Below are 18,072 nucleotides of genomic sequence, written 5' to 3' on the forward strand. Positions count from 1 at the left end.
CGTGTCCTAGAGCAGTTTCACAGAATTTTTCCTTCTGGTTTTTATCAGAAGGTATTTCCTTTCAAACTTATTGTTAATAGCGTTCCCAAATGCCCTTTCTAAGGTTCCACTAAATCAGTGATTTCTAACTGCTCAATCGAAAGAATGATTTATGTCTATGAGATGAACACACACAAGAGAAAGGAGTTGCCCCAGAATCTTCTCTCCAGTTTTCATCAGAAGACGTTTCCTTTCTCGCCACAAGCCTCCGGGCGCCACTTAATATCCCTTCACAGATTCCTCAATCAAAGAGTTTCCAAACTGGTCAACATAGTGTAACATTTAACTCTCTGTAATGAATGCACACGTCAGAGAGCACTTTCTTGGAATGCTTCCTTCTGGGTTTTATTTCCCGGATTTTCACTTTTCTCCATAGTCTTCAATGCAGGCAAAATATCACCTTTTCAGTTTTATAGGAACAGTGTTCAAACACTGCCTCATGAGAAAAGAGATATAACTTCCTGAGTGGAATGCACATATCACTAAACAGTTTCTCAGAAAGCTTCTCTCCAATTTTTTTCTGAAGATACCTCCTATTTCTCCACAGATCTGAATGTTCTTCCGAGTGTCCCTTCACGAATCCATCCATGACACAGATTCAAAACTGCATGATAGAAAAATGTTCTATCTATCTGAGATGAATGTCACCTGGTAGCGTTTTCACAAAACGGGGTACCAAAATCCTCTATGAGAGGAAAAGTATAAATCTGTGAGTGGAATGCACACATCATGTAGCAGCTCCTTGGAAATCTTCTCTCCAGTATCTATCTAAAGATATTTCCATTTTCATCGTAAGCCTCAAAGCACTCCCGAGTATCCCTTAGCTGATTCACCAAAAACAGTGTTAGAATACTGCTCAATGAAAACAGAAGGTTAACTATGTGAGTGGATTTCACATGACTTATAGAAGTTTCACAGAAAGTTTCCTTCTGGGTTTTACCGAAGGTATTCCTTTTTCAGCAAATACTAACAGCATTCCCAAATGTCCTTTTTCAGGTTCCACAGAAACAGTGATTTCAAACTGCGCAATCCAAAGTATGATTTAACTCTACGAGATGAATACACACATCACAAAGAAGTTGCTCTAAAAGCTTCTGTCCAGTTTTCGTCGCAAGACGTTTCCTTTCTCACTACAAGCCTCTGGGTGACACTTAATATCCCTTCACACATTCCTCAAACACAGAGTTTCCAAACTGGGCAACGTAGTTTAACCTCTAACTGTCTGTAATAATGCACACGTCAGAGAGCAGTTTCTTGGAACGCTTCTTTCTGGGTCTTATTTCCGGGTTTTTCACTTTTTGACTTCGTCTTCAATGCCTGCAAAATATCACCTTTTCAGTTTTACAGGAACAGTGTTCACACACTGTCTTATGAAAAAAGAGGTATAACTCTCTGAGTGGAATGCACACATCACAAAAAGTTTCTCAGAAAGCTTTTTTCCAATTTTTTTCAGAAGATATCTCCTATTTCCCCACAGGTCTGAATGTGCTTTCTAGTGTCCCTTCAAGAATCCGTCCATGACGCAGATTGAAAACTGCATAGTAGAAAAAAGTTTTATCTATCTGAGATGAATAGACATATCTATCCTAAAGCAATGTCACAGAAAGCTTCTTTCCAGTTTTTGTCTGAGGATACTTCCTTTTTCACCATAGCCGTTCATATACTCCTGAATGTCCTCTGGTAGTGTTTTCATGAAACGGGGTACCAAAATCCTCTATGAGAAGAAAAATATAGCTCTGTGAGTGGAATGCACACGTCACATAGCATGTCCTCGGAAATCTTCTCTCCAGTATCTATCTAAAGATATTTCCATTTCACCCCAAGCCTCTAACCACTCCCGAGTATCCCTTAGCTGACTCACCAAAAACAGTGTTAGAATACTGCTCATTGAAAACAGAAGGTAAACTATGTGAGTGGAATTCACGTGAGTGTAACCTCAAGTAAGAGGTATAACTCCCTGAGTGGAATGCACATACAACAAAACAGTTTCTCAGAAAGCTTCTCTCCAATTTTTTTCTGAAGATACCCCCCCATCCCCATAAGCCTGAATGTGCTTCTGAGAGTCCCTTCACTAATCCGTCCATGAGGCAGATTCAAATTTGTATAATAGGAAAAAGTTTTCTCTATCTGAGATGAATAGACGTATCTATCCCAAAGCAATTTCACAGAAAGCTTCATTCCAGTTTTTGTCTGAGGATATTTCCTATTTCACCATATCCATCCATATACTCCCAAATGTCACCTGGTAGCATTTTTACCAAACGGGGTACCAAAATCCTCTATGAGAAGAAAAGTATAACTCTGTGAGTGGAATGCCCACATCACATAGCAACTCATCAGAAATCTTCTCTCCAGTGTCTATCTGAAGATATTTCCCCTTTCACTGTAAGCCTCGAAGCACTCCCGAGTATCCCTTAGCTGAATCACCAAAAACAGTGTTAGAATACTGCTCAATGAAAACAGAAGGTTAACTAGCAATTGGAATTCATGTGACCTACAGCAGTTTCACAGAAAGTTTCCTTCTGGGATTTACCAGAGGGTATTCCTTTTTCAGCATATTGTTAAGAGCCTTCCCAAATGTCCTTTCTCAGTTTCCACAGAAACAGTGATTTTAAACTGCTCAATCCAAAGAATGATTTAACTCTATGAGATAAATACACAAAACAGAAAGGAGTTGCCCCGAAAGCTTCTCTCCAATTGTCATTAGAAGACATTTCCTTTCTCACAAAAAGCCTCTGGGGGACACTTAATATCTCTTCACAGATTCCTCAAAAACATAGGTTCCAAACGGGGCAACATAGTGTAAACTTTAACTCTCTGTAATGAATGCACATGTCAGAGAGCAATTTCTTGGAACGCTTCTTTATGGGTTTTATTTCAGGATATTTCACTTTTTGCCATAGTCTTCAATACGCTGCAAAATATTCAGTTTTACAGGAATGGTGTTCAAGCAATGCCTTTTGAAAAAAGAGGTATCACTCCCTGAGTGAATTGCAAACATCAAAAAGCAGTCTCTCAGAAAGCTTCTCTCCAGTTTTTATCTGAAGATATCTCGTTTCTCACCACAGGCCTGAATATGCTCCCGAATGTGCATTCGCGAATCCATCAATGACGCAGTTTGAAAGCTGCGTAATAGAAATAAAGTTTTATCTATGTGAGATTACTAGACATATCTATCCCAAAGCAGTTTCACAGAAAGTTTCTTTCCAGTTTTTGTCTGAGGACATATCCTTTTTCACCATAGCAGTCCATACACTCCCGAATGTCTCCAGGTAGCATTTATTCCAAACAGGATTCCCCAATCCTCTATGAGAAGAAAAGTGTAACTCTGTAAGTGGAATGTACAGGTCACAAAGTAACTCCTCGTAAATGGTGTCTCCAGTATCTATCTGAAGACATTTCCGCTTTCACCATCTGCCTCAAGGCACTCCCAATTATCCGTTAGCTGATTAACCAAAAACAGTTCTAGAAAACACTTGTAGAATGCTTAATGAAAATAGAAGCTTAACTGTGCCACTGGAATCACTGTTTCTCTGAAATGAACACACATATCAGAGAGCAGTTTCTTGGAACGCTTCTTTCTGGGTTTTATTTTCGGGTTTTTCACTTTTCGACTTCGTCTTTAAGGCCATGCAAAATATCACCTTTTCAGTTTTAAAGGAACAGTGTTCAAACACTCCGTTATGAGAAAACAGGTATAACTCCCTGAGTGGAATGCACATGTCACAACACAGTTTCTAAGAAAATTTCTCTCCAACTTTTTTCTGAATATATCTCCTATTTTCCCACAGGCCTGAATGTGCTCCTGTATGTCCCTTCGTGAATCCGTGCATGATGCAGTTTCAAAGCTGTGTAATAGAAAGAAAGCTTTATCTATGTGACATGACAAGACATATCTATCCCAAGGGTGTTTCACAGAAAGCTTCTTTCCAGTTTTTGTCTGAGGATATTTCCTTTTTCACCATAGCCGTCCATATACTCCCGAATGTCCCCTGGCTGCGTTTTCAACAAATGGGGTATCAAAATCCTCTATGAGAAGAAAAGTAAAACTCTGTGAGTGGAATGCACACGTCACAAAGAAGCTCCTCGGAAATCTTCTCTCCAGTATCTATCTGAAGATATTTCCGTTTTCACCGTAAACCTCAAAGCGCTCCCGAGTATCCCTTAGCTGACCCACCAAAAACAGTGTTAGAATACTGTTCAATGAAAACAGAAGGTTAACTATGCGAGTGGAATTCACGTGACCTATAGCAGTTTCACAGAAATTTTCCTTCTGAGTTTTACCGTCGGGTATTCCTTTTTTAGGATATTCTTAAGAGCATTCACAATTGTCCTTTCTCAGGTTCTACAGAAACAGTGATTTCAAACTCCTCAACCCGAGGAATGATTTAACTCTAGGAGAAGAATACACACACCACAAAGCAGTTGTTCTTAACTCTAGGAGAAGAATACACACACCACAAAGCAGTTGTTCTGAAACCTTCTGTCCAGTTTTTGTTGGAAGACGTTTCCTTTACCACCACTAGCCTCCAGGCGAAACTTAATATCCCTTCACAGATTCCTCACACACAGACTTTCCAAACTGGGCAACATAGTGTAAGCTTTAACTCTGTGAAATGAATGCACACGTCAGAAAGCAATTTCTTGGAATGCTTCTTTCTGGGTTTTATTTCAGGATATTTCACTTTTTCCCATAGACTTCAAAGTGCTGCAAAATGTCACTTATTCAGTTTCACAGGAATAGGGTTCAAACACTGCCTTATTAAAAAAATGGCATAACTCCCAGAGTGGAATGCAAACATCAAACAGCAGTCTCTCAGAACATTTCTCTCCAGTTTTTATCTGAAGATATCTCCTTTTTCCCACAGGCCTGAATGTGTTCCCTAATATCCCTTCGAGAATCTCTCCATGACGCAGTTTCAAAACTGCATAATAGAAAGAAAGCTTTATCTATGAGAGATGACTAGACATACCTATCCCAAAGCAGTTTCACAGAAATCTTCTTTCCAGTTTTTGTCTGAGGATATTTCCTTTTTCACCATAGCCGTCCATATACTCCTGAAAGTCCCTGGTAGCGTTTACTGCAAATGCGATTCCCCAATCCTCTATGAGAAGAAAAGTATAATGTTGTGAGTGGAATGCAGATGTTACAAAGCAGCCTCTGGGAAATCTTATCTCCAATTGTTATACGAAGGTATTTCCTTTTTCACCATAAACCTCAAAGTGCTATGAAATATCACTTCGCAGACTAAAAAAAAAAAACGATGATACAATACTGCTCAATGAAAACAGAAGCTTAACTGTGCAAGTGGACTTCATGTGACCTAGAGCAGATTCACAGAAAGTTTCCTTCTGGTTTTTATTGGAGAGTATTTCTTTTTCAGCATATTCTTAAGAGCGTTCCCAAATGTCTTTTCTCAGATTCCAGAGAAACAGAGATTTCAAACTGCTCCGTCCAAAGAACGATTTAAATCTATGAGTTGAATACACGCATCACAAAGCATTTGCTGTGATAGTTCCTTCCCAGTTTTCATCGGAAGACGTTTCCTTTCTCACCACAAGCCTCTGGGCGCCACGTAATATCCCTTCACAGATTCCTCAAAGAAAAGGTTTCCAAACTGGACAACGAATTGTAAGCTTTAACTCTCTGAAATATTTGCACATGTCAGAGAGCAGTTTCTTGGAATGCTTCTTTCTGGGTTTTGTTTCAGGATATTTCACTGTTCACCATAGTCTTCAATGCACTGAAAAGTATCAGTTTTTCAGTTTGACAGGAAAAGTGTTCAAACACAGCCTTATGAGAAAAGAGGTACAACTCCCTGAGTGGAATGCGCACATCAGAAAGCAGTTTCTCTGAAAGATTCTCTCCAGTTTTTAAATGAGGATATCTCCTATTTCTGCAGTGGCCTGAATGTGCTGCTGAATGTCCCTTCGTGAATCCGTCGGTGACATAGATTCAAAACTGCGTAATAGAAAGAAAGTTTTCTCTATGTGAGATGAATAGATATATCTATCCCAAAGCAGTTTCACAGAAATCTTCTTTCCAGTTTTTGTCTGAGGACATTTCCTTTTTCACCATAGCCATCCATAGAATCCTGAAAGTCTCCTGGTAGCTTTTTCTCCAAACGGGATTCCCCAATCCTCTATGAGAAGAAAAGTGTAACTCTGTGAGTGGAATGCACAGGTCACAAAGCAGCTCCTCGGAAATCTTCTCTCCAGTATCTCTCAGAAGATATTTCCACTTTCATTGTAAGTGTCAAAGGGCTCCCGAGAGTCCTTTAGCTGACTAAAATAAAACAGTTTTAGAATACTGCCTAATCAAAGCAGAAGTTTAACTGCAAGTGGAATTCACGTGACCTAGAGCAGTTTCACAGAATGTTTTCTTCTGGTTTTCATCAGAAGGTATTTCTTTTTCAACATATTCTTAAGAGCATTCCCAAATGTCCTTTCTAAGGTTGCACTAAAACAGTGATTTCAATCTGCTCAATCAAAAGAATGATTTATCTCTATGAGGTGAAGACACACAACAGAAAGGAGTTGCCCGAAATCTTCTCTCCAGTTTTCATCAGAAGACGTTACTTTTCTCACAACAAGCCTCCAGGCGCCACTTCATATCCCTTTACAGATTCCTCAAAGACAGAGTTTCCAAACTGGGCAACGTACTGTAACCTTTAACACTCTGTACTGAATACACACGTCAGAGAGCAGTTTCTTGGAACGCTTCTTTCTGGGTTTCTATTTCAGGTTTTTCAATTTTCACCATCGTCTTCAATTCCTTTCAAAATATCACCTTTTCAGTTTTACAGGAACAGTGTTGAAACACTGCTTTATGAGAAAAGACGTATAACTCTCTGAGGGGATTGCACACATCACAAAACAGTTTCTCAGAAAGCTTCTGTCCAATTTTTTTCTGAAGATAACTCCTATTTCCCCACAGGCCTAAATGTACCTCCGAGTGTCCCTTCATGAATCCATCCATGACGCAGATTCAAAACTGCGTAATAGAAAAAAGCTTTATCTATTTGAGATGAATAGACATATCTCTCCCAAAGCAATTTCACAGAAAGCTTCTTTCCAGTATCTGTCTGAGGATATTTCCTTTTTCATCATAGACGTCCATATACTCCCAAATGTCCCCTGGTAGCGTTTTGACCAAACAGGGTACCAAAGTCCCCTATGAGAAGAAAAGTATAACTTTGTGAGTGGAATGCACATGTCACATAGCAGCTCCTCGGAAATCTTCTCTACAGTATCTATCTGAAGATATTTCCATTTTCAACATAAGCCTCAAAGCGCTCCCGAGTATCCCTTAGCGGACTCACCAAAAACAGTGTAAAATACTGCTCAATGAAAACAGAAGGTTAACTATGGCAGTGGACTTCACGTGACCTATAGCGGTTTCACAGAAAGTTTCCTTCTGGGTTTTACCGGGGAGTATTCCTTTTTCAGCATATTCCTTAGAGCGTTCCCAAATGTCCCTTTTCAGATTACAGAGAAACAGTGATTACCAACTGCTCAATCCAAAGAATGATTTAACTCTATGAGATGAATACACACAACAGAAAGGACTTGCCGTAAAATCTTCTCTCCAGTTTTCATCAGAAGATGTTTCCTTTCTCACCACAAGCCTCTGGGTGACACTTAATATCCCTTCACAGATTTCTCAAACACAGAGTTTCCAAACTGGGCAACGTAGTGTAAGCTTTATCTCTCTGAAATGAATGCACACTTCAGAGAGCAATTTCTTGGAATGCTTCTTTCTCAGTTTTACTTTAGGATATTTCACTTTTCGCCATAGTTTCCAATGCAATGCAAAATATCACTTATTCAGTTTTACAGGAACAGTGTTCAAACACTGCCTTATGAAAAAAGAGGTATAACTCCCTGAGTGGAATGCAAACATCAAAAAGCAGTGTCTCAGAAAGCTTCTCTCCAGTTTTTATCTGAAGATATCTCCTTTCTCCCCACAGGCCTGAATATGCTCCTGAATGTCCGTTCGCGAATCCATCCATGACGCAGTTTGAAAGCTGCATAATAGAAAGAAAGCTTTTTCTATGTGAGATTACTAGACATATCTATCCCAAAGCAGTTTCACAGAAAGCTTCTTTCCAGTTTTTGTCTGAGGATATTTCCTTTTCCACGATAGCCATCCATATGCTCCCGAATGTTCCCTGGTAGCATTTACTCCAAACAGGATTCTCCAATCCTTTATGAGAATAAAAGTGTCGCTCTGTGAATGGAATGCACAGGTCACAAAGCAGCTCTTCGGAAATCTTGTCTCCGGTGTCTATCTGAAGATAATTCCGCTTTCACCATAGGCCTCAAAGCGCTTCTGAGTATCCCTTAGCTGACTAACCAAACACAGTGTTAGAATACTGCTCAATGAAAACAAAAGGTTAACTATGCCAGTGGAATTCACGTGACCTACATCAGTTTCACAGTAAGTATCCTTATGGGTTCTACCAGACGGTATTCCTTTTTTTGCATATTCTTTAGAGTGTTCTCAAATGCCCTTTCTCAGGTCCCATAGAAACAATGATTTCAAACTACTCAATCCAAAAATGATTTAACTCTATGAGATGAATACACTCATCACAAAGCAGTTCCTCCAAAAGCTTCTGTCCAGTTTTCATCAGAAGACATTTCCTTTCTCACCACAAGCCTCTGGGAGACACTTAATATCCCTTCACAGATTCCTCAAACACAGAGTTTCCAAACTGGACAGCGTAGTGTAAGGTTTAACTCTGTGAAATGAATGCACACGTCAGAGAGTAATTTCTTGGAATGCTTCTTTCTCAGTTTTACTTTAGGATATTTCACTTTTCGCCATAGTTTCCAATGCAATGCAAAATATCACCTATTCAGCTTTACAGGAACAGTGTTCAAATACTGCCTTATGAAAAAAGGGGTATAACCCCTGAGTGGAATGCAAAGATCAAAAAGCAGTCTCTCAGAAAGCTTCCCTCCAGTTTTAATCTGAAGGTACCTCCTTTTTCCCCAGAGGCCTGACTGTGCTCCAGAATGTCCCTTCACGAATCCGTCCATGACGCAGTTTCAAAGCTGCGTAATAGAAAGAAAGCTTTATTTATGTGAGATGACTAGACATACCTATCCCAAAGCATTTTCAGAGAAAGCTTCTTTCCAGTTTTTGTCTGAGGATATTTCCTTTTTCACCATAGCCGTCCATACACTCCAGGATGTTCCCTGGTAGCGTTTACTCCAAATGCGATTCCCCAATCCTCTATGAGAAGAAAAGTATAACTCTGTGAGTGGAATGCACATGTCACAAAGCAGCTTCTGGGAAATCTCCTCTTCAGTTGTTATCTGAATGTATTTCCTTTTTCACCATAAGCCTGAAAGCGCTACCGAATGTCACTTCGCAGACTAAACAAGAACAGTATCACAATAATGCTCAATAAAAACAGAAGCTTAACTGTGCGAGTGGAGTTCATGTGACCTAGAGCACTTTCACAGAATGTTTCCTTCTACTTTTTATTGGAGAGTATTTCTTTTTCAGCATATTCTTAAGAGCGTTTCCAAATGTCCTTTCTCAGATTCCAAAGAAACGGTGATTTCAAACTGCTCAGTCCAAAGAATGATTTAACTCTATGAGTTGAATACACGCATCACAAAGCAGTTGCTCCGATAGCTTCTCTCCAGACTTCATCGGAACACATTTCCTTTCTCACCAGAAGTCTCCGGGCGCCACGTAATATCCCTTCACAGATTCCTCAAAGACAGAGTTTCCAAACTGGACAACATATTGTAAGCTTTAACTCTCTGAAATAATTTCACACGTCAGAGAGCAGTTTCTTGGAATGCTTCTTTCTGGGTTTTGTTTCAGGATATTTCACTGTTTGCCGTAGTCTTCAATTTACTGTGAAGAATCAGTTTTTTAGTTTTACAGGAACAGTGTTTAAACACTGCCTTTTCTCTCCAGTTTTCATCAGAACACATTTCCTTTCTCACCACAAGCCTTCGGTGGCCACTAAATGTCCCTTCACAGATTCCTCAAACACGTAGTTTCCAAACTGGGCAATGTAGTGTAACCTGTAACTCTCTGTAATGAATGCACACGTCAGAGAGCAGTTTCTTGGAACGCTTCCTTCTGGGTTTTATTCCCGGGTTTTTCACTTTTCACCATAGTCTTCAAGGCCATGCAAAATATCACCTTTTCAGTTTTACAGGAACAGTGTTCAAACACTGCCTTTTGACCAAAGAGGTATAACTCCATGACTGAAATGCACACATCACTAAACAGTTTCTCAGAAAGCTTCTCTCCAATTTTTTTCTGAAGATATCTCCTATTTCCCGACAGGCCTAAATGTGCTTCCGAGTGTCCCTTCATGAACCCGACCGTGACGCAGATTGAAAACTGCTTAATAAAAAACAATTCATCCATTTGAGATGAATAGACATATCTATCCTAAAGCAACTTCACAGAAATCTTCTTTCCAGTTTTTGTCTGAGGATATTTCCTTTTTCACCATAGCCATCCATATACTTCCGAATTTCCCCTGGTAGCGTTTTCGCCAAATGGGGTACCAAAATCCTCTACGAGAAGAAAAGTATAACTTTGTGAGTGGAATGCACACGTCACATAGAAGCTCCTCAGAAATCTTCTCTCCGGTATCTATCTGAAGATATTTCCGTTTTCACCGTAAGCTTCAAAGTGCTCCCGAGTATCCCTTAGCTTACCAAAAACAATGTTAGAATACAGCTCAATGAAAACAGGAGGTTAAATATACAGAGGAATTCACGTGATCTAGAGCAGTTTCTCAGAACGTTTTCCTCTGGGTTTTACCAGAGGGTATCCCTTTTTCATTATATTCTTGAGAGCATTCTCAAATCTCCTTTCTCTGGTTCCACAGAAGCAGTGATTTCAAACTGCTCAATCCAAAGAATGATTTAACTCTATGAGATGAATACACACATCACAAAACAGTTGCTCCAAAAGATTCTGTCCAGTTTTCGTAGGAAGACGTTTCCTTTCTCACACAAGCTTCTGGGCGACACTTAATATCCCTTCACAGATGCTTCAAAGGCACAGTTTCCAAACTGGACAACGTATTGTAAACTTTAACTCTCTGAAATGATTGCACACGTCAGAGAGCAGCTTCTTGGAATGCTTCTTTCTGGGTTTATTTCAGGATATTTCACTGTTTGCCATAGACTACAATGCACGGCAAAGTATCAGTTTATCAGTTTTACACGAACAGTGTTCAAACACTGCCTTATGAGAAAAAGTATATAACTCCCTAAGTGGAATGTACGCATCAAAAAGCAGTTTCTCAGAAAGATTCTCTCCAGTTTGTACCTGAAGATATCTCCTATTTCTCCAGAGGCCTCAATGTACTCCCGAATGTCCCTTCACGAATCCGTCCGTGATGCAGATTCAAAACTGTGTAATAGAAAGAAAGTTTTATCTATGTGAGATGAATAGACATATTTATCACAAAGCAGTTTCACAGAAATCTTCTTTCCAGTTTTTGTCTGAGGATATTTCCTTTTTCTTTTTTTTTTTATTATTATACTTTAAGTTCTACGGTACATGTGCATAACGTGCAGGTTTGTTACATATGTATACCTGTGCCATGTTGGTATACTGCACCAATCAACTTGTCAGCACCCATCAACTCGTCATTCACATCAGGTACAACTACCAATTCAATACCTCCCCCCTCCCCCGTCCCCATGATAGGCCCCGGTGTGTGATGTTCCCCTTCCCGAGTCCAAGTGATCTCATTGTTCAGTTCCCACCTATGAGTGAGAACATGCGGTGTTTCGTTTTCTGTTATTGCGATAGTTTGCTAAGAATAATGGTTTCCAGCTGCATCCATGTCCCTACAAAGGACACAAACTCATCCTTTTTATGGCTGCATAGTATTTCATGGTGTATATGTGCCACATTTTCTTAATCCAGTCTGTCACTGATGGACATTTGGGTTGATTCCAAGTCTTTGCTATTGTGAATAGTGCCGCAATAAACATACGTGTGCATGTGTCTTTATAGCAGCATGATTTATAATCCTTTGGGTATATACCCAGTAATGGGATGGCTGGGTCATATGGTACATCTAGTTCTAGATCCTTGAGGAATCGCCATACTGTTTTCCATAATGGTTGAACTAGTTTACAATCCCACCAACAGTGTAAAAGTGTTCCTATTTCTCCACATCCTCTCCAGCACCTGTTGTTTCCTGACTTTTTAATGATCACCAATCTAACTGGTGTGAGATGGTATCTCATTGTGGTTTTGATTTGCATTTCTCTGATGGCCAGTGATGATGAGCATTTTTTCATGTGTCTGTTGGCTGTACGAATGTCTTCTTTTGAGAAATGTCTGTTCATATCCTTTGCCCATTTTTTGATGGGGTTGTTTGTTTTTTTCTTGTAAATTTGTTTGAGTTCTTTGTAGGTTCTGGATATTAGCCCTTTGTCAGATGAGTAGATTGCAAAGATTTTCTCCCATTCTGTAGGTTGCCTGTTCACTCTGATGGTAGTTTCTTTTGCTGTGCAGAAGCTCTTTAGTTTAATGAGATCCCATTTGTCAATTTTGGCTTTTGTTGCCGTTGCTTTTGGTGTTTTAGACATGAAGTCTTTGCCCATGCCTATGTCCTGAATGGTACTACCTAGGTTTTCCTCTAGGATTTTTATGGTATTAGGTCTAACATTTAAGTCTCTAATCCATCTTGAATTAATTTTCGTAGAAGGAGTAAGGAAAGGATCCAGTTTCAGCTTTCTACTTATGGCTAGCCAATTATCACAGCACTATTTATTAAATAGGGAATCCTTTCCCCATTTCTTGTTTCTCTCAGGTTTGTCAAAGATCAGATGGCTGTAGATGTGTGGTATTATTTGTGAGGACTCTGTTCTGTTCCATTGGTCCATATCTCTGTTTTGGTACCAGTACCATGCTGTTTTGGTTACTGTAGCCTTGTAGTATAGTTTGAAGTCAGGTAGCGTGATGCCTCCAGCTTTGTTCTTGTGACTTAGGATTGTCTTGGCAATGCGGGTTCTTTTTTGGTTCCATATGAACTTTAAAGTAGTTTTTTCCAATTCTGTGATGAAAGTCATTGGCAGCTTGATGGGGATGGCATTGAATCTATAAATAACCTTGGGCAGTATGGCCATTTTCACGATATTGATTCTTCCTATCCATGAGCATGTTATGTTCTTCCATTTGTTTGTGTCCTCTTTTATTTCACTGAGCAGTGGTTTGTAGTTCTCCTTGAAGAGGTCCTTTACATCCCTTGTAAGTTGAATTCCTAGGTATTTTACCTAGGATATTTCCTTTTTCAAAATTGCCATCCATAGAATCCTGATAGTCCCCTGGTAGCTTTTTCTCCAAACGGGATTGCCCAATCCTCTATGAGAAGAAAATTGTAACTCTGTGAGTGGAATGCACAGGTCACAAAGCAGCTCCTCAGAAATCTTCTTGCCAGTATCTATCTGAAGATATTTCCACTTCCACCAAAAGCCTCAAAGTGCTCCTGAGTGTCCCTTAGCTGACTAACCTAAAACAGTTTTAGAATACTGCTTAATGAAAACAGAAGCTTAACTGCGTGAGTGGAATTCACATGACCTAGAGTAGTTTCACAGAATGTTTCCTTCTGGATTTTATTGGAAGGTATTTCCTTTTTCAATGCATTCTTAAGAACGTTTCCAAATGTCCTTTCTAAGATTCCACTAAAACAGTGATTTCAAACTGCTCAATTCAAAGAATGATGTAAATCTATGAGATGAATACAAACAGCTGAAAGGAGTTGCCCCGAAACCTTCTCTCCAATTTTCATCAGAAGACGTTTCCTTTCTCACCACAAGCCTCCGGGCGCCACCACATATCCCTTCACAGATTCCTCAAACACAGAGTTTCCAAACTGGGAAACGTAAAGTAACCTTTAACTCTCTGTAATGAATGCACACGTCAGAGACCAGTTTCTTGGAAGGCTTCCTTCTGTGTTTTACTTACGGGTTTTCCCTTTTTGCTATAGTCTTCAATGCCCTGCAAAACATCACCTTTTCAGTTTTACAGGAACAGTGGTCAAACACTGCCTTATGAAGAAAGAGGTATAACTCCCTGGGTGGAATGCAAACATCAAAAAACAGTCTCTCATAAGCTTCTCTCCAATTTTTCTCTGAAGATATCTCCTGTTTCCCCACAGGCCTGAATGTGCTTCCGATTGTCCCTTCATGAATCCGTCCATGATGCAGATTCAAAACTGCATAATAGAAAAAATGTTATCTATCTCAGATGAATATAAATATCTATCCCAAAGCAATTTCACAGAAAGTTTCTTTCCAGTTTTTGTGTTAGGATATTTCCTTTTTCACCATAGCCATCCATGTACTCCTGAATGTCCCCTGGGAGCATTTTCATCAAACAGGGTACAAAAATTATCTATGAGAAGGAAAGTATATCTCTGTGTGTGGAATGTACACATCACATAGCAGATTCTCGGACATCTTCTCTCCAGTATCTATCTGAAGATATTACAGTTTTCACCATAAGTCTCAAAGCGCTCCCGAGTATCCCTTAGCTGACTAACCAAAAACAGTGTTAGAATACTGATCAATGAAAACAGAAGGTTAACTACAGGAGTGGAATTCATGTGAGTGTAACCTCACGTAAGAGGTATAACTCCCTGAGGGGAAAGCACACATCCCAAAACTGTTTCTCAGAAATCTTCTCTCCAATTTTTTTTCTGAAGATATCTCCAATTTCCTCACAGGCCTGAATGTGCTTCCAAGTGTCCCTTCACGAATCCTTGCAAGACGCAGTTTCAAAGCTGTGTAAGAGAAAGAAAGCTTTATTTATGTGAGATGACTAGACATACCTATCCCAAAGCAGTTTCACAGAAACTTTCTTTCCAGTTTTTGTCTGAGGATATTTCCTTTTTCACCATAGCTGTCCATATACTCCCAATCCTCTATGAGAAGAAAAGTATAAATCTATGGGTGGAATGCACACGTCACAAAGCAGCTTCTGGGAAATCTTCTCTCCAGTTGTTATATGAAGGTATTTCCTCTTTCACCATAAGCCTCAAAGCGCTACTGAATATCACTTCGCAGACTAAAGAAAAAGAGTGTTACAATACTGCTCAATGAAAACAGAAGCTTAACTGTGTGGGTGGAATTCACGTGACCTAGAGAGGTTTCATGGAAAGATTCTTTCTGGTTTTTATTGGAGAGTATCAGTATCTCTTTTTCAGCATATTCTTAAGAGCATTCCCAAATGTCCTTTCTCAGATTCCACAGAAACAGTGATTTCAAACTGCTCAATCGAAAGAATGATTTACCTCAATGAGTTGAATACACACATCACAAAGCAGTTGCTCCGAAAGCTTCTATCCAGTTTTCATCGGAAGACGTTTCCTTTCTTACCACAAACCTCCAGTCGACACTTAATATCCCTTCACAGATTCCTCAAACACAGAGTTTCCAAACTGGGCAATGTAGTGTAAACTTTAACTTTCTGAATTGAATGCACACGTCAGAGAGCAATTCCTTGGAATGCTTCTTTCTGGGTTTTAATTCAGGATATTTCACTTTTTGCCTTAGTCTTTAATGCCCTTCAAAATATCAGCTTTAAAGATTATAAGGAACAGTGTTCAAACACTGCCTTATGAGAAAAGAGGTATAACTCGCTGAGTGGAATGCACACATCAGAAAACAGTTTCTCAGAAAGTTTCTCTCCAGTTTTTATCTGAAGATATCTCCTTTTTCCCCACAGGCCTGAATGTGCTCCTGAATGTCCCTTCGCGAATCCGTCCATGATGCCGTTTCAAAGCTGTGTAATAGAAAGAAAGCTTTATCTATGTAAGATGACAAGACATATCTATCCCAAGGGTGTTTCACAGAAAGCTTCTTTCCAGTTTTTGTCTGATGATATTTCCTTTTTCACCATAGCCATCCATATACTCCCGAATGTCCCCTGGTAGCGTTTACTCCAAACGGGATTCCCCAATCCTCTATGAGAAGAAAAGTAAAGCTACGTGAGTGGAATGCACATGTCACAAAGCAGCTTCTGGGAAATCTTCTCTCCAGTTGTTATCAGAAGGTATTTCCTTTTTCACCATAATCCTAAAAGCGCTACAGAATATCACTTCACAGAATAAACAAAACAGTGTTACATTACTGCTCAATGAAAACAGAAGCTTAATTCTGCAAGTGGACTTTACATGACCTAGAGCAGTTTCACAGAAAGTTTCCTTCTGGTTTTTATTGGAGAGTATTTCTTTTTCAGTATATTCTTAAGAGCCTTCCCAAATATCCTGTCTCAGATTCCACAGAAACAGTGATTTCAAACTGCTCAGTCCAAAGGATGACTTAACTCTATGAGTTGAATACACGCATCACAGAGCAGTTGTTCCTATAGCTACTCTCCAGTTTGCAGCGGAAGACATTTCCTTTCTCACCACAAGCCTCCATGCAACATGTATTATCTGTTCACAGATTCCTCAAAGACAGAGTTTCCAAACTGGACAACATATTGTAAGCCTTTACTCTCTCAAATGATTGCACACGTCAGGGAGCAGCTTTTTGAAATGCTTCTTTCTGGGTTTTATTTCAGGATATTTCACTATTTGCTGTAGTCTTCAATGCACTGTAAAGTATCAGTTTTTCAGTTTTACAGGAACAGTGTTCAAACACTGCCTTATGAGAAAAGAGATATAACTCCCTGAGTGGAATGCACACATCACAATGTAGTTTCTCAGAAAGATTCTCTCCAGTTTTTATCTGAAGATATCTCCTATTTCTCCAGAGGCCTCAATGTGCTCCCAAATGTCCTTTCATGAATCCGTCCGTGACACAGATTCAAAACTGCGTGACAGAAAGAAAGTTTTTTCTATGTGAGATGAATAGATATATCTATCCCAAAGCAGTTTCACAGAAAGCTTCTTTCTTGTTTTTGTCTGAGGATATTTCCTTTTCAAAATATTGGTCCATAGAATCCCGAAGGTCCCCTGGTACCTTTTTCTCCAAACGGGACTCCCCAATCCTCTCTGAGAAGAAAAGTGCAACTCTGTGAGTGGAATGCACAGGTCACAAAGCAGCTCCTCGGAAATCTTCTCCCCAGAATCTATCTGAACATATTTCCCCTTTCACTCTAAGTCTCAAAGTGCTCCCGAGTATTCCTTAGCTGACTAACCTAAAACAGTTTTACAATACTGCTTAATGAAAACAGAAGCTTAAATGTGCGAGTGGAATTCACGTGACCTAGAGCCGTATCACAGAATGTTTCCTATTGGTTTTTATCGGAAGGTATTTCTTTTTCAACGTATTCTTAAGAGTGTTTCCAAATGTCCTTTCTCAGCTTCCACTAAAACAGTGATTTCAAAATGCTCAATCCAAAGAATGATTTGACTCTGTGAGATGAATACACACAACAGAAAGCAGTTGTCCCGAAATCTTCTGTCCATTTTCATCTAAGAGGTTTCCTTACTCACCATTAGCCTCTGGACGCACTTTATATCCATTCACAGATTGCTCAAACACAGAGTTTCCAAACTGGGAAACGTAGTGTAACATTTAAATCTCTGTAATGAATCCACACGTCAGAGAGCAGTCTCTTGGAACGCTTCTTTCTGGGTTTTATTTCCGGGTCTTTCACTTTTCACGATTGTCTTTAATGCCGTGCAAAATATCACCTTTTCAGTTTTACAGGAACACTGTTCAAACCCTGCCTTTTGACAAAAGAGATACAACTTCATGAGTGAAATCCACACATCACAAAACAGTTTCTCAGAAAGCTTCTCTCCAATTTTTTTATGAGGATATCTCCTATTTACCCACAGGCCTGAATGTGCTTCCGAGTGTCCCTTCACGAATCTGTCCATGACGCAGATTCAAAATTGCATAATAGAAAAAAGTTTTATCGATCTGAGATGAATAGACATATCTATTCCAAAGCAATTTCACAGAAAGCTTCATTCCAGTTTTTGTCTGAGGATATTTCCTTTTTCACCATAGCCATCCATATACTCCCGAATGGCCCCTGGTAGCATTTTCACCAAACAGGGTACCAAAATC

This window comes from Macaca mulatta, chromosome 16, assembly GCF_049350105.2.
Source record: "Macaca mulatta isolate MMU2019108-1 chromosome 16, T2T-MMU8v2.0, whole genome shotgun sequence".
NCBI classification, from domain to species: domain Eukaryota; kingdom Metazoa; phylum Chordata; class Mammalia; order Primates; family Cercopithecidae; genus Macaca; species Macaca mulatta.